Source organism: Leopardus geoffroyi, chromosome B3 (genome assembly GCF_018350155.1).
Source record: "Leopardus geoffroyi isolate Oge1 chromosome B3, O.geoffroyi_Oge1_pat1.0, whole genome shotgun sequence".
NCBI lineage: Eukaryota > Metazoa > Chordata > Mammalia > Carnivora > Felidae > Leopardus > Leopardus geoffroyi.
The window spans coordinates 29,071,949-29,098,510 of NC_059337.1; the positions used below are offsets into that span (position 1 = coordinate 29,071,949).

General features: G+C 39.2%; 1 protein-coding gene across 6 annotated transcripts in view; it reads right to left on the minus strand.

Moving 5' to 3' along the window:
• NRG4 (neuregulin 4) overlaps positions 1 to 26,562 on the minus strand; it is a 208,901-nt gene that overhangs the window by 149,077 nt on the left and 33,262 nt on the right. The gene's annotated exons all lie outside the window — the stretch shown is intronic.

A 26,562-nucleotide genomic window follows, 5' to 3' on the forward strand; every position in this document is an offset into this window, starting at 1 on the left:
CCTTCTTAAATATAAGCTATATAGAAATATGTGTTTCAGGGGCAATTGGGTGGCTTAGTCAGTTAAGCATTCAACTCTTGGTTTAAGCTCAGGTAATGATCTCACGGTTCATGAATTCAAGCCCTGCATAGGGCTCTGCACTAACAGTGCAGAGCCTGCTTGGGATTCTCTCTTTCCCCTTTCTCTATGCCCCTACATTGCTCATGCTTTCTCTCTCAAAATAAATAAACTTTAAAAAGTAAAAAATAAATAAAATAAATTTAAAAAATATTTGTTTCATGAACTCTAAAAAATAATTTTGTATGGAATGACATGGAACTCCCCAAATGAACATACCAGTCAGTGACATGCCTTTAAATCACATTTTTACAGGTTCTATAAGTTCCTCTGGTTCACCTTCTAAACATAAGAAAGAATGTTAGCTGCTACTAATCTTATCTCAAAAAAATTCATCAACTAGAAAACTTGCTGAAATTTTTCAATACCTATGATGGTTATGCCTTTGCAATATCCCAAACAGATTACAGTAGAAGAACTAAGATGGTGCATTAAGTAGTAGGACCGTAGGCTTGCTACCTCCCCCAAACACAGCTAGAAAAATATCAAACATTCTGAATACCCAAGAAATCAATCTGAGGACTGCCAGAACAAACTGCACACCTGGAGGGAGAGAGGAGGCTACGTTGTAGAAAGTAGCAGGTATGGAGATATGGTTTGTGGGGAGAGAGGGATTGAGGGGGCTGTGGAGGGAAAGGGTGCCCTGGTCATAGACAGAAGTGAGAGAGAGGAGCACACAGGAGATCACACAAGGAAAACACTTCCCCAAAGCCATTGACTGGGAAAACAAAAGAGACTGATTTTCATGAGTTCTGATAACCAGCAGGGCTAAAAGACTAGAGTTTTAGAGGTCCATGCTGTGGCTGGTATAGAACCTGAGGGTGCTCCAGTGCTCCAGTAGAGAAGACAGGCAGGTAACCCGAGGGCAGAAGGCTCCATCTGAGGATTGCCTGAGACACACTGAGACAGATGGTTCTCCCTTCTTGGATCACATCTGAGAGAGGTGGCATTGCCTCTCTGAAGACAAAAGAACCAGCAGGTGCCACTTCCCTCCTTGTCCCTCAGCATAGGCACGGAGATACCTGCTGAGTTCCTGCCACACCAGGTCCCTCAAGTTCAAAGTTCTGGATCTCAGCAGACCTGGCTGGGATAGAGCCCAAGATGCACTGCACTACTCCAGGCAGGCAAGCAACCCAGAGACAGACTGCATGAGAACAGCCATCTGAGAACACCTAGAACTCATGATGCAAAATTGTTCCCTCTTCTAGAAGGGCTTCCCTGACAACAGCAGGCTTGAGTCCCCTCTCCAGGGACAGAGGAGCACCCTGGCACCATTCCCCTCCTCAGCTTAAACTAACTTTGGTAAACAGCACAGTGCCAACATTGGCTGCCTAATCTGCTTACACCAACCCCCCTGCCTCCCCTGTGCTCTGCTGGTACTGCTTCTCTTCAGAAAGTGTACCTGAGAACCAGCACAATGGGCCCCTCCCCCAGAAGACCAGCACCTCTACAGGAACCATAGAGTTCTGCAAAGTTTCAGCTCTAGTGGAAATAGCATCCAGTCTCTTTTAACAGACACTCCAGAGCACACCTACTTAAAACTGGCCATACTCTGGCCAAGATCCAAACACTACCCACTACAGGCAAGGAGAAACTCTGCAGATGACTAACCAAATAGATTACAGTCACAATAACAAGAAATTAAACAGAAAAACATCTCCTTTGAAGATAGTGGCTTAAAACTAGCATTTTTCTTTTCTTCCTGGAAAAACCGGACTCTACTGATTACTCCAGGTTACCAGCAAATTTTGAAATCAGGTAGTATCACTTCTCAGCCTTCTGACTTAAGACTGTAACAAGAGACAAAGAAGGGTATTACATAACAATAAAGGGGTCACTCCAACAAGAAGATCCATAGCAGTTGTAAATATCTATACACCCAATGTGGGGCACCTAACACTTAAAAAAATATACTAACAGACATCAGGGGAGAAATTGATAGTAATATAATAACAATACACTAAATCAATGGCTAGATCAGATAAGGCAACAGTGGCTTTGAACAATCAAGCAGGTCAGATGACTTTATACCGAACCATCTAAAAAGAAGAGAATCTACATTCTTTTCAAGTGAACATGGAACATTCTCCAAGATAAGTCACATCTTAGGACACAAAACTCAATAAACTTAAGACAACTGAAATCTGATATATCAAGCAGCTTTTCTGGCCACAATGGCATAAAACTAGATAGAAACCAATTACAAAAACAAAACAAAACTGTAAAAAAACCCACAAATGCATTAAGGCTAAACAACATGGAACTAAACAGTTAATTGGTCAATGAAAAAAAATCAAAGAAAAAATTGAAAAATACCTGGAGACAAATGAAAATGGAAACAATTCAAAATCTTTCAGACACAGTAAAAGTAATTCTAAGAGGGAAGTTTATAGTGATACAGGCCTATCTCAAGAAACAAGAAAAAAATTCAACAATCTAACCTTCCACCTAAAGGAACTAGAAAAAGAAGAGCAAAGCACAAAGTTACTAGATGGAAGGAAGATCAGAATGGATATAAGTGAAATACAAATTAAAAATTATATGGAAAAGATCAATGAAATTAAGAACTGGTTCTTTGAAAAGATACGTAAAATTGATAAACCTTTAGTGAGATTCATCGAAAAAAGAGAGTGGACTCAAACAAAATCAGAAATGATACCACGTGATTTCACTCATATGTGGAACTTAAGAAACAAACAAAGAAAAAAGGAGAAAGAGACAAAACAAAAAGGACTCCTTTAACTATAGAGAACAAACTGATAGTTACCACAGGTGAGGTTAGGTGGGGGATGGGTGAGATAGATGAAGGGGATTAAGAGTACATTTACCTTTTTAAAAAATGTTTATTTATTCTGATAGAGAAAGAGCTCACGCACACTCATGAACAGGGGAGGAGCATGGGTGCCTGAGTGGTTCAATTGGTTAAGCTTCCAACTTCAGCTCAGGTCATGATCTCACGGTTCATGGATTCAAGCCCTGCATCGGGCTTTGTGCTGATAGCTCAGAGCCTGGAACCTGCTTCAGATTCTGTGTCTCCCGCTCTCTGCCCCTCCCTTATTTGACTCTGTCTCTCTCAAAAATAAATAAAACATTTAAAAAATTGTTTTTAAACAAGGGAGGAGCAGAGAGAGAGGGAGAGAGAATTCTAAGCAGGCTCTACATTGTCAGCACAGAACCCGATGCAGGTCTCAATCCCACGAATGACCTGAGCTGAAATCAAAAGTCGGACACTTAACTGACTGAGACACTCAGGCAACCCAAGACTATACTTATCTTGATGATCAGTATACTGTATACCTGAAACTAATATAATACTGTATGATTATGTTTACCATGGTGGAATCAAATTTTTTAAATTTAAGATACAAAAACTGAGTAACAATAAAATCAGAAAAGAAAGAAATTACAACTAATGTCACAGAAATGAAAAGGATAAAAGACTACTATGAAAAATTATAAGGTAACAAATTGGACAATCTAAAAGAGGTGGATAAATTCCTTGAAACATATGATCTTCCAAGACTTAGGAAGAAATGGAAAACCTGAACAAATTACTAGTAATGAAAATGAATTGGTAATCAAAATACTCACAACAAAAAAACGTCCAGGACCACACTACTTCACAGGTGAATTCTATCAAATATTTAACATTTATTTATTTTTAAGAGACAGAGACAGAGCATGGGTAGGGGAGGGGCAGAGTGAGAGGGAGACACAGAATCCAAAGCAGGCTCCAGGGTCTGAGCTGTCAGCATAGACCCCGATGTAGGGCTCAAACTCATGAGCCGCGAGATCATGACCTGACCTGAAGTCAGACACTTAACCGACTGAGCCACCCAGATGCCCCTATCAAACATTTAAAGAAGAGTTAAAGTCTCAGAGTTAAGATGGCAGAGCACCATAGAGACCCTGAGCTTGTCTTGTCCCTGAAACACAGCTAGATCAGCACCAAACCATTTTGAACACCTAGGAAACTGATCTGAGGTTAAACGCAACAATAAGAATAATGTCAACCAAAGAACTTGGCAGGTACATGGTGCAGAGAGATGAACTGGGGAAGAGAAAGGCCGCAGAGGTTAGGGAGCTGTTTTCTTGGAGAGAGGACCAAGAGTGAAAGAAAAAGGGGGAGAATGTGGTGCACTGGGATCATGCAAGAGAAGCATTCCCCCTCAAAAGTAGCCAGAGACAAAGAGTGAAAACACTCGCAGGAGACTGAACAAGAAATCTGTTCCCCAAAACCATTGGTGGGGAGAAAGGAGAGGGTTTCAATATCAACAGGATTCTATAAACAGTGGAGTGGAGAGTCTGAAGTTTCGGGGCTCAGTGCCTGGCGGTGCTATGGTGAGGAAGCTGGGTGGATCCCCAAGACCAGGCAGCACAATCTGAGGGGTCCCTGTGCCACATGGGGAGAAGCAATTCCCCTGAATGGAGTGCATTTGGTAGACACCATATGGCCTCCCCACAGGCAAAGGTCCCAGCGGACCCCAGAGAGTAGCCATATTTGCTGGTATTGGAACAATGATGCCATAGTGTGGTAAAACCTGGTGTCAGCTGTGTGTTGTGACTTGCCATAATGTGTGATCCCCTGCCACTGCACACTCACATGAACGTTTTCTGGGGCAAGCCAGCACCCAGCCATTGCTCAGTGAAACATCCCCAGACAGATGGCATGGGTCCAAGCCACAGGGTTCTCTGAAGTGTGGGGTAATCACATCTCAGATAAAACTCTGGAGGGAATTGCCATCTGGCAGATGGACAGCTTGGACATGGACAGGTAGAGGCAGGGAGTAGACAAAGACCTGAGACAGAGGAGGAGTGCTTGATCCTGGGTTGGTGAGAGTGCAAAGCTCCTGTGCCAGGGACAAGGGAGATGAGCAAAGCCACTTCCACCTCTCCCCCACACACACATCTGGGCACACACATTCCCACCCCAAAAAGCTAAGCAACACCACCTAGTAGAGAATGGAGCTGTTACACAAAGCTCCACCCAACTGCACCCTCCAAGCACATCTCCCAGAAGACAAGCCCAAGTCAGTCCACCTACTTAGTGTATGGACTATAGAGTCATACTGTAGTTTCAGTTCTAGGGAATCTGGATATAACTTCATTCGGGTTTCATTCTGTTTGCTGATTCACTTATTTGTTGTTTTTCTTTGTTTCTATTTTTTGCTTAAAAATTGTTTTCATTCTTTCTCTTTCTTAGGATAAAGAGAGAAAAAAAATTTTTTTTCCTTTTTAAAAAAAATTTTTTAGTGTTTATTTCTGAGACAGAGAGAGACAGAGCATGAGTGGGGGAGGGGCAGAGAGAGAGGGAGACACAGAATCCGAAGCAGGCTCCAGTCTCTGAGCTGTCAGCATAGAGCCAGATGTGGGGCTTGAACTCACAAAATGTGAGATCATGGCCTGAGCTGAAGTCAGTTGCTCAACTAACTGAGCCACCCAGGCGCCCCTTTTTTCCTTAAAAAAATTTTTTTTATTCTATTTCCTTTCCTTTCCTTTATTCTATTTTATTATATAATTTTTAAAATTTTTTAATTTTCTTACCTTTTTCTTTCTTTCCCTTTTTTCTCTGGTCTATCAAGCTTCTTTCAACAAGAACACTGAAACACACCTAGGATCAAGGTGCCTATTTGATTTTTTATTTTGTTTTTAATTTTTTTATTTTATTTTTAATTTTATTAATTGTTTCTTCCTCTAAAATGACAAAATGAAAAATTCACCCCAGATGAAAGAGGAAAAAATGACAGTCAAGGACTTAACACAGATAGAAGATGTCTGAACTAGAAGTTAGAACCATGAAAATAATACTACCTGGGTTGAAAAAGGAATAAATGACACCAGAGAATCCCTTTCTGCTCAGATAAAAGATACAAAATCTAGTTGGGCCAAAATTGAAAATATTAAAACTGAGATGCAATCTCAAATAGATGCCACAAGGGCAAGGATGGACCAAGTAGAGCAGCAAATCAGCAATACCGACGATAAAGTTATAGAGACTAATAAAGGAGGAAAAAGAGGGAAACAAATGCAAAAGATCATGAACAAGACTCAGAGAACTCAGTGACTTATTTAAAAGGAATAACATCCAAATCATAAGAGTCCCAGAAGATGAAGAGAGAGAAAACAGGGCAGAAGGTCAATGTCAGCAAATGATAGCAAAAAAGTTTCCTAATCTGGGAAAGAACATGGACATCAAAACCCAAGAGGCACAGAGAACTCCCATTAGATTCAACAAAAACCATCACCAAGGCGTATCACAGTCAAATTCACAAAATACATAGACAATGAACGAATTGTGAAAGCAGTAAGAGAAAAAAGTCCTTAAACTATAAGGGAACACATATCAGCAGACCTATCCATAGAAACTAGGCAGGCCAGAAAGGACTGGCAAGATATATTCAACATGCTGAATCAGAAAAATATGCAGCCAAGAATTCTTTTTTTTTTTTTTCAATATATGAAGTTTATTGTCAAATTGGTTTCCATACAACACCCAGTGCTCATCCCAAAAGGTGCCCTCCTCAATACCCATCACCCACCCTCCCCTCCCTCCCACCCCCCATCAACCCTCAGTTTGTTCTGTTTTTAAGAGTCTCTTATACTTTGGCTCTCTTCCACTCTTACCTCTTTTTTTTTCCTTCCCCTCCCCCATGGGTTTCTGTTAAGTTTCTCAGGATCCACATAAGAGTGAAACCATATGGTATCTGTCTTTCTCTGTATGGCTTATTTCACTTAGCATAACACTCTCCAGTTCCATCCATGTTGCTACAAAGGGCCATATTTCATTCTTTCTCATTGCCACGTAGTACTCCATTGTGTATATAAACTACAATTTCTTTACCCATTCATCAGTTGATGGACATTTAGGCTCTTTCCATAATGTCAGCCAAGAATTCTTTATCCAGCAAGGCGTTCATTCAAAAAAGAAGGAAAGAGTTTCCCAGACAAACAATAACTAAAGGAGTTTGTGACCAGTGAACCAGCCCTGCAAGAATTTTAAAAGGGACTCTTTGAGTGAAGAAAAGACAAAGCAAAACAAAAAAGAACAAAAACAACAAAGACTAGGAAGGACCACAGAACATCACCAGAAACACCAACTCTACAGGCAACACAATGGCACTAAATACATGCCTTTCAGTACTCACTCTAATGTAAATAGACTAAATGCTCCAATCAAAAGATATAGGATATCAGAATGGATAACAGAACAAGACCCATCTATATGCTGCTTACAAGTAACTCATTTTAGACCTAAAGACACCTGCAGGTTGTAAGTTAGAGGATGGAGAACCATCTATCATGTAAATGGTCATCAAAAGAAAGCTAGAGTAGCCATACGTATGTCAGACAAATTTTAAAATTTTAAATTTTAGATTTTAAAATAAAGACTGTAACAAGAGATGAAAAACAGCATTCTATCATAATTAAGGGGTCTAGCCACCAAGAAGATCTAATAATTGTAAACATTTATACTCCAAATGTGAGAGCACCCAAATACATAAATCAATTAATCACAAACATAAACAAACTCATTGACAGTAATGTCATAATAGTAGGGGACTTCACCACCCCACTTACAACAATGGACAGATCATCTATTCCAAAAAACCAACAAGGAAACAATGGCTTTGAATGACACACTGGACTAGATGGACCTAATAGGCATATTCAGAACATTTCTTCCTAAGGCAGCAGAATACACATTCTTCTCCAGTGCACATGGAACATTCTCCAGAATAGGTTGAATATTGGGTCACAAATCAGCCCTCAACAAGTGCAAAAAGATCAAGATCATACCATGCATATTTTCAGACCACAAAGTTATGAAAATCTAAATCAACCACAAGAAAAAATTTGGGAAGATATGAATACTTGGAACTAAAGCATCCTACTAAAGAATGAATGGGTTAACCAAGAAATTAAGGAGGAAATTAAAAAGTACATAAAAGCCAATGAAAATGAAAACACCACAGTCCAAAACTTTGGGATGCAGCAAAGGAGGTCAAAAGAGGGAAGTACATAGCAATTCAGGCCTCCCTAAAGAGGGAAGGTGTCAAATACACAACCTAACCCTAACCTTACACCTAAAAGAGCTGGGGGGAAAAACCCAGCAGATAAAGCCCAAAACCAGCAGAAGAAGGGACATAATAAAGATTAGAGCAGAAAGCAATGATATTGAAATCAAAAGAAAAAAAAAACAGAACAGATCAATGAAACCAGGAGCTGGTTCTTTGAAAGAATTAACAAAACTGATACCCCCACCCCCCAGCCAGATTAGTCAAAAAGAAAAAGGAAAGGATCCAAATAAATAAACTCACAAATGAAAGAGGAGAGAACATAACCAACAATACAGAAATACAAGCAATAATAACAGAATAGTAGGAGCAATTAGATGCCAACAAACTGAGCAATCTGGAAGAAATGGACAAATTCTTAGAGACCTATAAACTGCCAAAACTGAAACAGGAAGAAATAGAAAGTTTGAACAGACCCATAGCCTGAAAGAAATTGAATCAGTAATCAAAAATCTCCCAACCAACAAGAGTCCAGGGACTTTAGGAGGGAATTCTATGAAACATTTAAAGAAGAGTTAACACCTATTCTTTTGAAGCTGTTTCAAACAATACAAATGGAAGGAAAACTTCTAAACTCATTCTATGAGGCCAGCATTACCTTGATTCCAAAACCAGACAAAGACACCACCAAAAAGGAGATGATTTCCCTTTTGAACATGGATGAACATGGATGTAAAAATTCTTAACAAGACACTAGACAACAGGATCCAACAGTATGTTAAAAGAATTATTCACCATGATCAAGTGGGACTTATTCCTGAGCTGCAAGCCTGGTTCAATATCCATAAATCAAACAATGTGATACATCACATTAATAAAAGAAAGGATGAGAACCACATGATCCTCTCAACAGATGCAGAAAAAGCATTTCACAAAATACAGCAAACTTTCTTGATAAAAACCCTCAAGAAAGTAGAGATATAAGGAACATACGTCAAGATCATAAAGGCTATATATGAAAGACCCACAGCTAATATCATCCTCAATGGGGAAAAACTGAGAGCTTTCCTCCTGAGGTCAAGAACATGACAAGGATGTCCACTCTCACCACTGTGGTTCAACATAGTGTTGGAAGTCCTAGCCTCAGTAATTAGACAATACAAAGAAATAAAGGCATCCAAATCAGGAAGGAGGAAGTCAAATTTTCACTCTTTGCAGATGACATAATACTCTATGTGGAAAACCCAAAAGACTCTATCAAAAAACTGCTAGAACTGATACATGAATTCAGCAAAGTCATAGGATATAAAATCAATGTACAGAAATTGGTTGCATTTCTACACACCAATAATGAAGCAGAAAGAGAAATCAAGGAATCAATGTCATTTACAATTGCACCAAAAACCATAAGATACCTAGGAATAAATCTAACCAAAGAGGTGAAAAATCTATACACTGAAAACTACAGAAAGCTTAGAAATAAATTGAAGACAAAAAAATTGAAAAACATTCCATACTCATGGATTAGAAGAACAAATATTGTTAAAATGTCAGTACTATGCAAAGCAATCTATATATATTCAATGAAATCCCTGTTAAAATAACACCAACATTCTTCACAGAGTAGAACAAATAATTCTAAAACCTGTATGGAATCAGAAAAGACCCCAAATAGCCAAAGTAACGCGGAAAAAGAAAAACAAAGCTGGAGCATCACAATTCTCAACTTCAAGCTGCATTTCAAAGCTGGAATCATTAAGACAGTATGGTACTGGCACAAACAGACAAATAGATCAATGATCAATAGATCAACAGAATAGAGAACCTAGAAATGGACCCACAAATGTATGGCCAACTAATCTTTGACAAAGCAGAAAAGAGGACCCAAGGGAAAAAGAGTCTCTTCAGCAAATGGTGTTGGGAAAACTGGACAGCGACATGAAGCAGAATGAACTTGGACCACTTTCTTACACCATACAAAAAAATAAATTTAAAATGGATGAAGACCTAAACATAAGATAGTAAGCCATCAAAATGCTAGAGGCAATGACCTCTTTGACCTCGGCCACAGCAACTTCTTATTTGATATATCTCCAGAGGCAAGAGAAAAAGAAGCAAAAATGGACTATTGGGACCTCATCAAGATAAAAAGCTTCTTTTCCAACTATGTGAATGGAACTAGAGGGTATTATGCTAAGTGAAATTAGTCAGTCAGAGAAAGACAAATATCATATGACTTCACTCATATGAGGACTTTAACAGACAAAACAGATGAAACAAAAATAATATAAAAACAGGGAGGGGAAAAAATAAGAGACTCATAAATATGGAGAACAACCAGAGGGTTACTGGAGGGGGTGTGGGAGGGGGGATGGGCTAAATGGGTAAGGAGTTCTAAGGAATCTACTCCTGAAATCATTGTTGCACTATATGCTAACTAATTTGCATGTAAATTAAAAAAATTAAATTAAAAAAAAGGAGAGAAAAAGCTTCTTGCACAGCAAAGGAAAGAATCAGTAAAACTAAAAAGCAACCGATGGAATGGGAGAACATATTTGCAAATAATATATCAGATAAACGGTTAGTATCCAAACCTATAAAGAACTTATTGAACTTGACACTGAAAAAAAAAATCTAGTGAATAAATGGGCCAAAGACATGAACAGACACTTTTCCAAAGAAGACATCCAGATGGCTAATAGATACCTGAAACATCACTTATCATGAGAGAAATACAAATCAAAACCACAATAAGATACCACCTCACACCTGTCTGAATGGCTAAAATTAACAACTCATGAAACAGATGTTGGTGAGGATGTGGAGAAACAGGAACCCTTCTGCACTGCTGGTGAGAATGCAAACTGGTGTGGCCACTCTGGAAAACAGTATAGAGGTTCCTCAAAAAATTAAAAACAGAACTACACTACAACCCAGTAATTGCAGTACTAGGTATTTATCCAAAGGATACAAAAATGCTGATTTGAAGGGGCACATGCACCCCAATGTTTATAGCAGCACTATCAACAAGAGCCACAGTATGGAAAGAGCCCAAATGTCCATCAACTGCATATGGATAAAGAAGATGTGGTATATATATGTACAATGGAATATTACTTAGAGATCAAAAAAATGAAATCTTACCATTTGCAACAACATGGATGGAACAAGAGGGTATTATGTTAAGCTAAATAATTCAGTGAGAGAAAGACAAATATATGTTTTTACTCATATGTGGAACTTAAGAAACAAAACAGATGAAAATAGGGGAAGGGTAGCAAAAATAAGATAAAAACAGAGAGGGAGGCAAACCATAAGAGACTCTTAAATACAGAGAACAAACTAAGGGTGGCTGTGGGGTGTTGGGTGGGGGGATGGGTTAAATGGGTGATGGGAATTAGGGCACATGTTGGGATGAGCATTGAGTGTTATATGTAAGTGATGAATCACTAAATTATATTCCTAAAATCATTATTACATTATATGTTAACCAACTTGGATTAAAATAAAACTTAAGTTAAAATAAAATTTAAGTGGGGTGCCTGGGTGGCTCAGTCAGTTAAGTGGCTGACTTTGGCTCAGGTCATGATCTCACGGTCCATGAGTTCGAGCCTCGCATCAGGCTCTGTGCTGATAGCTCAGAGCCTGGAACCTGCGTCTGTTTCTGTGTCTCCCTCTCTCTCTGCCCCTCCCCCATTTGTGCTCTGTCTATCTGCCTTTCAAAAATGAATAAATGTTAAAAAAATTTTTTTAAATAAAATTTAAGTTAAATTTCATTTAATTTAAATAAAACAATAAAGAAGAGTTTATTTTTATTTTTTTACATTTTATTTTGTTTTTTATTTTTAAAAAAATTTAATGTGTATTTATTTTTGAGAGAGTGACAGACAGAGCATGAGTTGGGGAAGGGCAGACAGAGGGGGAGACACAGAATCCAAAGCAGGCTCCAGGCTCTGAGCTGTCAGCACAGAGCCCAACGCGGAGCTTGAATTTATTAACAGTGAGATCATGACCCGAGCTGAAGTTTGACGCCCAACTAACTGAGCAACCAGGCGATCCCCCCTTTTTTAATTACTTTTTTCTTTTTTTTTTTTAACTTTTTTAATGTTTATTTTTGAGAGAGAGAGAGACAGAGTATGAGCAGGGAAGGGGTAGAGAGACAGGGAGACACAGAATGTGAAGCAGCCTCCACACTCTGAGCTGTCAGCACAGAGCCCAACATGGGGCTTGAACTCACGAACCGTGAGATCATTACCTGAGCCAAAGTTGGACACTTACCTGACTGAGCCACCCAGGCGCCCCTACATTTTATTTATTTTTGACAGAGGGAGAGAGATAGAGCACAAGTTGAGGAGGGACAGAGAGAGAGGGAGACACAGAATCCAAAGCAGGCTCCAGGCTCTGAGCTGTCAGCACAGAGCCTGATGCAGGGCTCGAACTCACAAACCGTGAGATCATGACCTGAGCTGAAGTTAGACACTTAACCAACTGAGACACCCAGGTGCCCCAAGAAGAGTTATCACCTACCCTTCCAAACTACTCCAAAAAACAGAAGAGTAAAGAACGCTGCCAAATTCATTCTACAAGGGCAGCAATACCCTGATACCAAAACCAGACAAAGACACCTCCAATAATAAATTACAGACCAATATCCCTGATAAAGGTAGATGAAAAATTCTCAATGCAATATCTCCAAAACATACTCAGCAATACACTAAAAAGATCATTCACCACAATCCAGTGGCATTTATTCTGAGGATGCAAGGATGGTTTAATATCTACAAATCAATCAATATAATATACATTATCAAAATGAAAGATTAGAATCCTGCAATCATCTGAATAGATGCAGAAAGAGCATCTGAAAAAATTTAAGATCCTTTCATGATAAAAACTCTCAACAAAGTGGGTTTAGAGGGAAGAAACCTCAATGGCCATATATGAGCTACGTATTACAAACTCACAGTAAACACAATCAAAGATAAAAAACGAAAATCTCTTCTAAGATTAAAAACAGGACAAGGATGTACACTCTCACTACTTTTGTTCAACACAGTATTAGAATTCCTAGCCAAAGCTATCAGATAAGAAAAAAATAAAAGGCATTCAAATTAGTGTAAAAAAAGGAAAACTGTCACTATTTGCTGATGACATGATACTCTATGATACTATGTGTAGAAAACACTAAATACTTCACCAAAAAAACTGTTAGAACTGAAAAATTCAATAAAGCAGTAGGATGCAAAATTAATATACAGAAGTGTATTGCATTTCTATACACTAATAATGAGTTAGGAGAAAGAATAAATTTAACCAATGAGGTGAAAGGCCTGTACTCAGAAAATAGTAAGACATTAATAAAAGAAATTAAAGATGACACAAATAAATGGAAAGATTGGAAGTTAAAACGTCCATGTTACCTAAAGCAATCTACAGATTCAATGTAATCCCTAGCAAAATACCAATAATATTTTTCACAGAACTAGGAAAAATAATCCTGTCATTTGTATAGAACCACAGAAGTCCCTGAATAGCCAAAGCAATCTTGAGAGAAAAAAAAAAACAAAAACCTGAAATATCACAATCCCAGATTTCAAACTATATTACAAAGGTATAGTAATCAAAACAGTATTGTACCAGCACAAAAAGACACATAAATCAACGGAACAAAATAGAGAGCCCAGAAATAAACCCGTGTTTATATGGTCAATTAATCTACAACAAAGGAGGCAAGAATATACAATGGGGAAAAGATGGTCTCTTCAATAAATGGTGTTGAGAAAACTGGACAACTACATGCAAAAGAATGAAACCAAACCATTTTCTTATATCATATACAAAAAGAAACTCAAGTAAATTAAAGATCTAAATGTTAGACCTGAAACCATAAAACTTCTAAAAGAAAACATTGCCAGTAATCTCTTGGATGTCAGCCTTAGCAATATTTTTCTAGATCGGCCTCCTCAGGAAGGAAAACAATAGCAACAGTAAACTACATAAAATTAAAATTTTTTTGCAGAGTAATGGAAACCATCAACTAAATGAAAAGGGAACTTCAATGGGAGATTTTTGCAAATGATATACCTGATAAGGGGTTAATATCCATAATATATAAAGAACTCATACAATTCAACACCAAAACAAAACAAAACAAAACAAAACAACAACAACAAAAAAAACACCAATCAAATTAAAAGATAGGCAGAGGATCTGAACATTTTTCCAAAGAAGACTTATGGATGGTCAACAGACACATGAAAAAATGGTTAATTTTTCATTGCAAAAGTCAGAAGATAACAAAATGATGTTTCAAGTGTTGAAAGAAAGACAGAAATTCCTAGAATTCATTTCCTAACAAAAATATTCTTGACAATGACACAAAGAAATTATACAAAATAGATATTTTAAAACAAAAGTTGAGGGATGCCTGGTTGGCTCAGTCAGTTAAACATCTGAATCTTGATTTCGGATCAGGTCATGATCTTGTGGTTAGTGAGATTGAGCCCTGAATCAGGCTCTGCACTGACAGCGTGGAGCCTACTTGGATTCTCTGCCTCTCCCTCTCTTTCTGTCCCTCCCCCACCTGTGCACATGCACACTCTCTCTCTGTCTCTCCCTCTCTCAAAATAAATAAACTAAAAAAAAAAAAAAAGGTTTATAGACAATCTGTGACTAATGGACCAACACTACAAAAAGTCCCAAAGAAATTTCTTCAGTCTAAAGTTAAACGATCCCAGACTGGAGCCTGATTCCACAAAAAGGAATGAAGAGATTTTAAGGAGCAGAAGATGGCGGCGTAGGAGGACGCTGGGCTCACCGTGTCCTGTGGATCACTTAGATTCCACCCACACCTGCCTTAATAACCCAGAAAACCACCAAGAGACTAGCAGAATGGACTCTCTGGAGCCAAGCATAGATGAGAGGCCCCCGGAAGAGGGTAGGAAGGGCGGAGAGGCGGTGCGCGCTACATGGACTGGCGGGAGGGAGCCGGGCAGAGGGGCAGCCCGCCAGCAAAGCAGAGCCCCCAAGTCTGGCTTGCAAAAGTGGAGGGGCTGGATGGAGTGTGTTCTGACAGCAAGCAGGACTTAACATCTGGAAGGTTATAAGTTAACAGCTCCGCTCGGAGAGCGGAAGGGCTGGAGGACAACGGGAGGGAGAGTTGTTGAGCCCCAAACGACAGTGCGCAGCATGGCGGGGAACAAAGGCGCTTGCCAGCGCCATCACCCTCACCCATCCCCCAGCCAAAATCCCAAAGGGAACCAGTTCCTGCCAGGGAACTTGCTTGCACCAAGCAAACACCCAAGGCTGTGCTTCTGTGGATCCATCCCTCCGGTGGCAAGTCTGACTCACTCCCGGTGCCACAGGGCCCTTCCCGAAGCAGATCACCAAAGGAAAAGTGAGCTGAGCCTTCCCCTCCCGCCCCTGTGCACCTTGCCGATCCACCCCACCTAATACGCCAGATCCCCAGCACCACAAGCCTGGCAATGTGCAAGTAGCCCAGATGGGCCACGCCACCCCACAGTGAATCCCGCCCCTAGGAGAAGGGAAGAGAAGGTACACACCAGTCTGACTGTGGCCCCAGCGGTGGGCTGGGGGCAGACATCAGGTCAGACTGCGGCCCCGCCCACCAATGCAACTTATTGAAGACAGCACAGGGGAAGTGCCCTGCAGTTCTGCACCACTCTAGGGACTATCAAAATGACAAAACGGAAGAATTCCCCTCAAAAAAACCTCCAGGAAATAACAACAGCTAACGAACTGATCAAAAATGATTTAAATATAAGAGAAAGTGAATTTAGAATAATAGTCATAAAATTAATCGCTGGGCTTGAAAACAGTACAAAGGACAGCAGAGAATCTATTGCTAAAGAGATCAAGGGACTAAGGAACAGCCAGGAGGAGCTAAAAAATGCTATCAACGAGTTGCAAAATAAAATGGAGACAACTACGGCTTGGATTGAAGAGGCAGAGGAGAGAATAGGTGAACTAGAAGATAAAATTATGGAAAAAGAAGAAGCTGAGAAAAAGAGAGATAAAAAAATCCAGGAGTATGAGGGGAAAATTGAAGAACTAAGTGATACACTAAAGAGAAATAATCTACGTATAATTGTTATTCCAGAGGAGAAGGAGAGAGGGAAAGGTGCTGAAGGTGTACTTGAAGAAATAATAGCTGAGAACTTCACTGAACTGGGGAAGGAAAAAGGAATTGAAATCCAAGAGGCACAGAGAACTCCCTTCAGACATAACTTGAGTCGATCTTCTGCATGACATATCATAGTGAAACTGGCAAAATACAAGGATAAAGAGAAAATTCTGAAAGCAGCTAGAGATAAACGTGCTCTAACATATAAAGGGAGACCGATAAGACTAGTGACAGATCTCTCTACTGAAACTTGGCAGGCCAAAAAGGAATGGCAGGAAATCTTCAATGTGATGAACAGAAAAAATACGCAGCTGAGAATCCTCTATCCAGCAAATCTGTCATTTAGAATAGAAGGAGAGATAAAGGTCTTCCCAAAAAAACAAAAACTGAAGGAATTCATCACCACTAAACCAGCCCTACAAGAAGTCCTAAGGGGGATCCTGTGAGACAAAGTACCAGAGACGTCACTACAAGCATGAAATCTACAGACATCACAATGACTCTAAACCCATATTTTTCTATAATAACACTGAATGTAAATGGACTAAATGCACCAACCAAAAGACATAGGGTATCAGAATGGATAAAAAAACAAGACCCATCTATTTGTTCTCTACAAGAGACTCATTTTAGACCTGAGGACACTTTCAGATTGAAAGTGAGGGGATGGAGAACTATTTATCATGCTACTGGAAGTCAAAAGAAATCTGGAGTAGCCATACTTATATTAGACAAACTAGACTTTAAATTAAAGGCTGTAACAAGAGATGAAGAAGAGCATTATACAATAATTACAGGGTCTATCCATCAAGAAGAACTAACAATTATAAATGTCTATGCACCGAATGCGGAAGCCCCCAAATATATAAAACAATTACTCACAAACATAAACAACCTTATTGACAAGAATGTGGTAATTGCAGGGGACTTTAATACCCCACTTAAAACAATGGATAGATCATCTAGATACATGGTAAATAAAGAAACAAGGGCCCTGAATGATACATTGAATCAGATGGACTTCACAGATATATTTAGAACTCTGAATCCCAAAGCAACAGAATATACTTTCTTCTCGAGTGCACATGGAACCTTCTCCAAGATAGGTCACATACTGGGTCACAAAACAGCCCTTCATAAGTATACAAGAATTGAGATCATACCATGCATACTTTTGGACCACAATGCTATCAAGCTTGAAATCAACCAGAGGAAAAAGTCTGGAAAAACCTCCAAAAGTATGGAGGTTAAAGAACACCCTACTAAAGAATGAATGGGTCAACCAGGCAATTAGATAAGAAATTTAAAAATATATGGAAACAAACGAAAATGAAAATACAACAATCCAAACACTGGGATGCAGCGAAGGCAGTCCTGAGAGGAAAATACATTGCAATTCAGGCCTATCTCAAGAAACAAGAAAAATCCCAAATACAAAATCTAACAGCACACCTAAAGGAAAGAGAAGCAGAGCAGCAAAGACACCCCAAACCCAGCAGAAGAGAATTAATAAAGATCAGAGCAGAAATAAACAATATAGAATCTGTATAAAAAAAAACTGTAGAGCAGATCAATGAAACCAAGAGTTGGTTTTTTGAAAAAATAAACAAAATTGATAAACCTCTAGCCAGGCTTCTCAAAAAGAAAAGGGAGAGGACCCAAATAGATAAAATCATGAATGAAAATGGAATTATTACAACCAATCCCTCAGAGATACAAGCAATTATCAGGGAATACTATGAAAAATTATATGCCAACAAACTAGACAACCTGGAAGAAATGGACAAATTCATAAACACCCACACACTTCCAAAATTCAAACAGGAGGAAATAGAAAGCTTGAACAGACCCATAACCAACGAAGAGATTGAATCAGTTATCAAAAATCTCCCAACAAATAAGAGTCCAGGACCAGATGGCTTCCCTGGGGAATTCTACCAGACATTTAAAGCAGAGGTAATACCTATCCTTCTCAAGCTATTCCAAAAAATAGAAAGGGAAGGAAAACTTCCAGACTCATTCTATGAAGCCAGTATTACTTTGATTCCTAAACCACACAGAGACCCAGTAGAAAAAGAGAACTACAGGCCAATATCCCTGATGAATATGGATGCAAAAATTCTCAACAAGATACTAGCAAATCGAATTCAACAGCTTATAAAGAGAATTATTCACCATGATCAAGTGGGATTCATTCCTAGGATGCAGGGCTGGTTCAACATTCGGAAATCAACCAACGTGATACATCACATTAATAAAAGAAAAGATAAGAACCATATGATCCTGTCAATCGATGCAGAAAAAGCATTTGACAAAATTCAGCATCCTTTCTTAATAAAACCCCTCGAGAAAGTTGGGATAGAAGAAACATACTTATACATCATAAAAGCCATTTATGAAAAGTCCACAGCTAATATCATCCTCAATGGGGAAAAACTGCTTTTTCCCTGAGATCAGGAACACGACAGGGATGTCCACTCTCACCGCTGTTGTTTAACATAGTGTTGGAAGTGCTAGCATCAGCAATCAGACAACAAAAGGAAATCAAGGGCATCAAAATTGGCAAAGATGAAGTCAAGCTTTCACTTTTTGCAGATGACATGCTATTATACATGGAAAATCCACCAAAAGTCTGCTAGAACTGATACATGAATTCAGCAAAGTTGCAGGATACAAAATCAATGTACAGAAATCAGCTGCATTCTTATACACTAATAATGAAGCAACAGAAAGACAAATAAAGAAACTGATCCCATTCACAATTGCACCAAGAAGCATAAAATACCGAGGAATAAATCTAACCAAAGATGTAAAAGATCTGTATGCTGAAAATTATAGAAAGCTTATGAAGGAAATTGAAGAAGATATAAAGAAATGGAAAAACATTCCATGCTCACGGGTTGGAAGAATAAATATTGTTAAAATGTCAATACTACCCAAAGCTATCTACACATTCAATGCAATCCCAATCAAAATTGCACCAGCATTCTTCTCAAAGCTAGAACAAGCAATCCTAAAATTCATATGGAACCACGAAAGGCCCCGAATAACCAATGTAATTTTGAAGAAGACCAAAGCAGGAGGCATCACAATCCCAGACGTTAGCCTCTACTACAAAGCTGTAATCATCAAGACAGCATGGTATTGGCACAAAATCAGACATAGACCAATGGAATAGAATAGAAATCCCAGAACTAGACCCACAAACGTATGGCCAACTAATCTTTGACAAAGCAGGAAAGAATATCCTATGGTAAAAAGACAGTCTCTTTAACAAATGGTGCTGGGAGAACTGGACAGCAACATGCAGAAGGATGAAACTAGACCACTTTCTTACACCATTCACAAAAACAAACTCAAAATGGATAAAGGACCTGAATGTGAGACAGGAAACCATCAAAACCCTAGAGGAGAAAGCAGGAAAAAGACCTCTCTGACCTCAGCCGCAGCAATTACTTACTTGACACATCCCCAAAGGCAAGGGAACTAAAAGCAAAAATGAACTATTGGGACCTCATGAAGATAAAAAGCTTCTGCACAGCAAAGGAAACAATCAACAAAACTAAAAGGCAACCAACGGAATGGGAAAAGATATTTGCAAATGGCATATCGGACAAGGGCTAGTATCCAAAATCTATAAAGAGCTCACCAAACTCCACACCCGAAAACAAATAATCCAGTGAAGAAATGGGCAGAAAACATGAATAGACACCTCTCTAAAGAAGACATCCAGATGGCCAACAGGCACATGAAAAGATGCTCAATGACGCTCCTCATCAGGGAAATACAAATCAAAACCACACTCAGATATCACCTCACGCCAGTCAGAGTGGCCAAAATGAACAAATCAGGAGACTATAGATGCTGGCGAGGATGTGGAGAAACGGGAACCCTCTTGCATTGTTGGTGGGAATGCAAACTGGTGCAGCTGCTCTGGAAAACAGTATGGAGCTTCCTCAAAAAATTAAAAATAGACTTACCCTATGACCCAGCAGTAGCACTGCTAGGAATTTACCCAAGGGATACAGGAGTACTGATGCATAGGGGCACTTGTACCCCAATGTTTACAGCAGAACTCTCAACAATGGCCAAGTTGTGGAAAGAGCCTAAATGTCCATCAACTGATGAATGGATAAAGAAATTGTGGTTTATATACACAATGGAGTACTACGTGGCAATGAGAAAGCACGAAATATGGCCCTTTGTAGCTATGTGGATGGAACTGTAGAGTGTGATGCTAAGTGAAATAAGCCATACAGAGAAAGACAGATAACCATATGTTTTCACTCTTATGTGGATCCTGAGAAACTTAACAGAAACCTATGGGGGAGGGGAAGGGAAAAAAAAAAAAGGTTAGAGTGGGAGAGAGGCAAAGCATAACAGACTCTTAAAAACTGAGAATAAACTGAGGGTTGATGGGCGGTGGGAGGGAGGGGAGGGTAGGTGATAGGTATTGAAGATGGCATTTTTGGGGATGAGCACTGGGTATTGTATGGAACCCAATTTGACAATAAATTTCATATATTAAAAAAAAGAAGGAATGAAGAACACTATGTGGTAAATATATAGGCAAATACAAACTTATTTTTAGCAAAAATAATAAAAATGGATGGTAAGATTTATAATACAAGTAGAAATTTATGCCAGCAATAACATAAAGAACAGCAGAGAAGAAATGGAAATATAACATAATATTGTTACACATCTGAAATGATTAATAGTTCAAGGTAAATTGTGACAATGTAAGAATGCTTATTGTTGTCACTGGAACAACTAAAAAAAATTATACACAGGTATAGCTAAAACACCAATAAAGGAGATAAAATGGAATATTTTTTAAAAGACTTGCTTAAACAGGGGCAGGTGGGTGGCTCAGTTCGTTAAGCGTCCAGCTCTTGGTTTTGGCTGAGGTCACTGTCTCATGGTTTGTGGGATCGGGTCCCATGTCAGACTCTGTGCTGGCAGTGCAGAGCCTGCTTGTGATTCTCTCTCTCTCTCTCTCTCTCTCTCTCTCTCTCTGCCCCTCCTCTACTTGCACTCCCTCTCAAAATAAATAAATTTTTTAAATTTAAAACAACAACAAAAAAACTTGCTTAACCAAAGAAGGCAGAAAGTCAGAAAGTACGAATCATAGAACAAAAAACAGGTGGGAGAAACAGATATTAAAGAGCAAGATGGAAGACTTATGCCCTCTCCTATCATTCTATCATTAAGTATTAAGGACAAATGGACTAAATACCTCAAATAAAAGACATAGGTGGTCAGACTAGATAAAGAGGAAAAAGAGAACATACAAACAAGCTACCAATATCAGGAATAAAAAAGGCAACATCATTACAATGATTCATACATTTTAATAAAAGCCTGCTATGAATTATTTCATGCCATTATATTTGATGACTTAGATGAAACAAAATTCCTGTGAAAGTAAAACTTTCCGGGAGTGCCTGGGAAGCTCAGTTGGTTGAGCCTCCAACTCTTAATTTTGGCATAGGTCATGACCTCACAGTTCATGAGATTGAGCCCACGTTGGACTCTGCTCTGAGAGTCCAGAGCCTGCTTGGGATTCTCCCTCTCCCTTTCTCTCTGCCCCTCCCATTGCTTGCATGTGTGCTCTCTCTCTCTCTCTCTCAAAAGAAATAAATAAAAATGTTAGAAACAAAAAACAAAAAAAAAAAAAACTTTAAAAAAAAAGTAAAAATTTCTGAAAGTGGCATAAGAAATAGAAATCTAGGGGTGCCTGGGTGGCTCAGTCAGTAAGCATCCTACTTTGGCTCTGGACTTGATCTCACAGTTTGTGGGATCAAGCCCTGGGTTGGACTCTGTGCTGACAGCTCAGAGCCTGGAGCCTGTTCCAGATTCTGTGTCTCCCTCTCTCTTTCTCTGCCCCTCCCCTGCTTCTGCTTGCTCGCTCTCTCTCTCTCTCTCAAAAATAAATAAACATTAAAAAAAAAATTTAGGGGCACCTGGGTGGCTCAGTTGGTTAAGCGTCCAACTTGAGCTCAGGTCATGATCTCACAGTCTGTGAGTTCGAGCCCTGCGTCGGGCTCTGTGCTGACAGCTAAGAGGTGGGAGCCTGCTTCAGATTCTGTGTCCCCTTCTCTCTGTCCCTCCCCTTCTTGCACTCTGTCACTCTCTCTCTCTCAAAAATAAATAAGAAAATAAAAAATTTAAATCTTCCCACAAAGAAAACACCATGCCTTGATGACTTTACTGGTAAATCTCACCAAATATTTAAGGAAAAACTGATAACAATTTTATACAAACTTGCAGAGAATAGAGAAAAAATACACATCTCACAACTCATTTTACTGAAGCCAATATAACTCTGACACCAAAACTTGACAAGAATATTAAAATAAAATTACCATTAATCCTCATGAACGTGAACTGAAAAATTAAAAATCCTAAACAAAATATTAGCAAGGTGAATTCAGTGATATGGTAAAAGGATAATTTATCATGACCAGTGGAATTTATCACAAGCATGCATGGTTAGTTTAACAAATATGAATCTGTCATAGACTCTAAGTCTAAAGTTCTTTCTTGGCCAGCAAGAAAGCAGATGCAGAATTCAAATGAGAGAGATGGCTAATGTCCGGGAAAAGACAAGAGTCCTGATTAAGGGTCCTCGCTCCATTTTTATTAGGATCAGCAAGGCTTACAAACATGGTGATGGACGTGCACAAAGAGACAATAAATGTGTGAACATTAACTCATGGATGTAAGGGAAAGAGTGTCTTGAAGATATTAGGGTTTAGAGGTTTGGGTTAATACAAAACAAAATCCTGGCACTGGGCGGATGGGCAGATGGTTGTTAACAGCAGACAGGAGGCACCATGTCTATTTATCTTAGCTAGCCTAGGGGATAAAACAGAGCATGCAACCTCAGGGTTAACAAGGCACCTTTCTTTGTAAATCAGCTCCAGTCTGGGCAGCTTCACCTGCAGCACAGCAGTCTATAGCCCTATTTACCTGTTTCCCTAATTTGGCCCTTCCTTCCTGTGAAAGCAGCTTTCTGCTGTAGTAATAAATTGGGGGGCGCTTTTGCCCTGAATACCTAACCTTGCTTACCTCATATACCTTTGTATTGGGGGCCTTTGCCCCCGCTCTATTCTGGGGGCCTTTGCACCCCCTGCTCTATTCTGGAGGCCTTAGCCCCTCTTCTCCATCCTTATTTGCCTAATCTTGTTTACCCAAACTTGGGTGTGAGCATCCTATGGCTTTGTAATTCTTTATGCCTTGTTAACCCATAGGTGCAGGCTCAGGGAATTCCTAAGCTTATTCCCCACATGAATTAATATAATTCACCACAGTAACAAAATAAAGTAGAAAAAGCATACCATCACCTCAATAAGATACAGAAAAGGCATTTGATAAAATTCAACACCTGTAGAAAAATATCCACAAACTAGAAAAATTTCCTCAATCCAATAAACAGTATCTAATAAAAACCTAATATTAACATCATACTTAATATTGAAATATTGAAAAATTTTCCCCTAAAATTACAAGTAAGTTCAGGACATCCAATCTTACTACTTCTATTCAACATTATACAGGTCTCTACCAGTGCATTAGGCAATAAAAAGAAATAAGGCATAAAAACTGGAAAGGAGGAAGTACAGCTGTCATTATTCACCTGTGACAAGACTATGTATATGAAAACCCAAAATAACCCACAAGCTACTAGAATAAGTAAATTGAGCAAGATCACAGGATACAAGGTTGATATACTAAAGTCAATCTTACTTCAGATTAACATAGTAGCTTATCTCCAAAAATGGCCCACACTAATTCCTCTTTCTCTGTATGCACACGTTATTCTTTCATAAATAGGTGGAGTGTTTCTCCCCATCTTGAATCTGGACTGCCTGATGACTTCTCTGACCAATAAATACAATAGAAGTGAGTCTGTACTAGTTCTGGATAAGTCTTTAACTTTAGTCCCCTACCTCACATCGTATTCAAAAATTAATTTGAGATGGATCATAGGCCTAATTGTGAAAGCTAAAACTATAAAAATTCTGAAAGAAAAATTGGAGAGTATCTTCACAGCTTTGTGAAGATTTCTTAGAACAATTTTTAAATAGGGCAAAAGATTTGGAAACGATAAAAACGTTTTTTCAAACAGCGAATGAGCATATGAAAAAGTGTTAATGTCATTAGCTATCACAGATATGCAAATGAAAATTGAAATGGGACATCACACAACCTCAGCCAAAATTAAAAGAACTGATAATATCAGGGCAACTGGGTGGCTCAGTTGGTTGAGCATCCAACTTTGGCTCAGGTCATAATCTCACAGTTCGTGGGTTCGAGCCCTGCGATAGGCTCTGTGCTGACAGCTCAGAGCCTGGAGCCTGCTTCTGATTCTGTGCCTCCCTCTCTCTCTGCCCCTCCTCCGCTCACACTATCTCTCTCTCTCTCTCTCAAAATTAAACATTAAAAAAATTAATAAGAAAATTTAAAAAGAACCGATGATAGCAAGTGTAAGGAAGCAGAGCAATTGGGAGCTCTCATATATTACTGGTGAGGGTGTTGAATGGTATAACCATTATTGCTGTTTTTAATGTTAAACATTCAATTAACCTATGACCCAGGAATCCTAAGTATATCCAAGAGAAATGAAGGCCTATGTCCACAAAAAGACTTGTCCAAGAATATCCACACCAGCTTTACTTTTAATAGTCAGAAACCAAAAAACAATCCATGGCCCATTACCAGGAGTATGGATGTACAAACTCTGGTACAGTAATACTACTGAATAATGTTCAGCAATTTAAAGAACTGACACAAATGATAACATAAATGAGTCTCTATAACATAATAACACTAAGCTTAAAAAGCCATATACAAAATAGTATAAACCAAATGATTATATTTAAATGATGTTCAAGAACAGGCAAAGTTAAGAGTGGGTGATAAAAACAGTGGCTGCCTCTGGGAGCAGGGATTTGACTGGCAGGAATTTTCTAGGGTAATGGAAATGTTCCGTATCTTGACTGAAGTGGTGGCTACACATTCTTCAAAATTAATTAAGCTCAATTCTTGAGATCTGTACTCTTTATTGCATATAAATTACACCTCAGTAAAATTCTATTAGTATAAAAAACAAATTCATCAATGGGGCGCCTGGGTGGCGCAGTCGGTTAAGCGTCCGACTTCAGCCAGGTCACGATCTCGCGGTCCGTGAGTTCGAGCCCCGTGTCAGGCTCTGGGCTGATGGCTCAGAGCCTGGAGCCTGTTTCCGATTCTGTGTCTCCCTCTCTCTCTGCCCCTCCCCCGTTCATGCTCTGTCTCTCTCTGTCCCAAAAATAAAAATAAATAAATAAATAAATAAATAAGTGGGAAAAAAAAAACAAAAACAAATTCATCAAGAAGTTCCCAATTGATAAATTTAAAACCCAACACATTGTTAAAGAACAGCTAGTTATGGTCACTCACTATAGTACTAGCTGGCTAGAAAGTCTGAGCCCTAACTACTCTCTTCCATTTCTGTTAATTCCAAGTGACCTGGTGAAAGGAAACAGTGAGGCAACGCTGGCCTCACTTCATCAAAAGGGAAACTGGAAATGAGATCTTTCTTTCAAATGCCTTTTATCATACTACATGGACCTTTCTATACTCAACTACATAAGAATAGTTTCCTTATACCAAGGCTCTTATTTTAGCTTTTGTGGTATAAAAATACAGAAGACATTTCTGGGGCACCTGGGTGGCTCATTGGTTAAGCATCCAATTTCAGCTCAGGCCATGATCTCGCAGTTCATGAGTTCAAGCCCTACGTCCAGCTTTGTGCTGACAGCTCAGAGCCTAGAGCCTGCTTCAGGTTCTATGTCTCTCTCTCTCTACTCCTCCCCCATATTCTCTCTCTCTCTCTCTCTCTCTCTCTCCTTTCTCTCTCTCTCTCAAAAATGAATAAACATTAGGGGAAAAAAAGTTTCAGGGATATCCAGAGAAAACAGAGTAGGATTCTAGGCTCACCTTGTCCCAAAGTTACACCTAGAGAACACCCACATCAGAGTAAATAAAGCAGAAAATAACCAGAAGTCTAGAATAACAAACTCTTCACAGTTAAATGTAGAGGAAATGCCACACTGAAGAAGGTATGAAGCGCAGAAATGTGGTCAGGAGCCAAATTAACCCATGAAACTCCAGGGGAGGTAGGGGGACGCCAAAGGTGTGGAGAGGGGAGAGGAGTAGATCCCACATCAGGCACTTAGGTCCCAAGCCGGGAAGACTAATTCCCATAACATTTGGCTGTGAAAAACAGAGGGGCCTAAG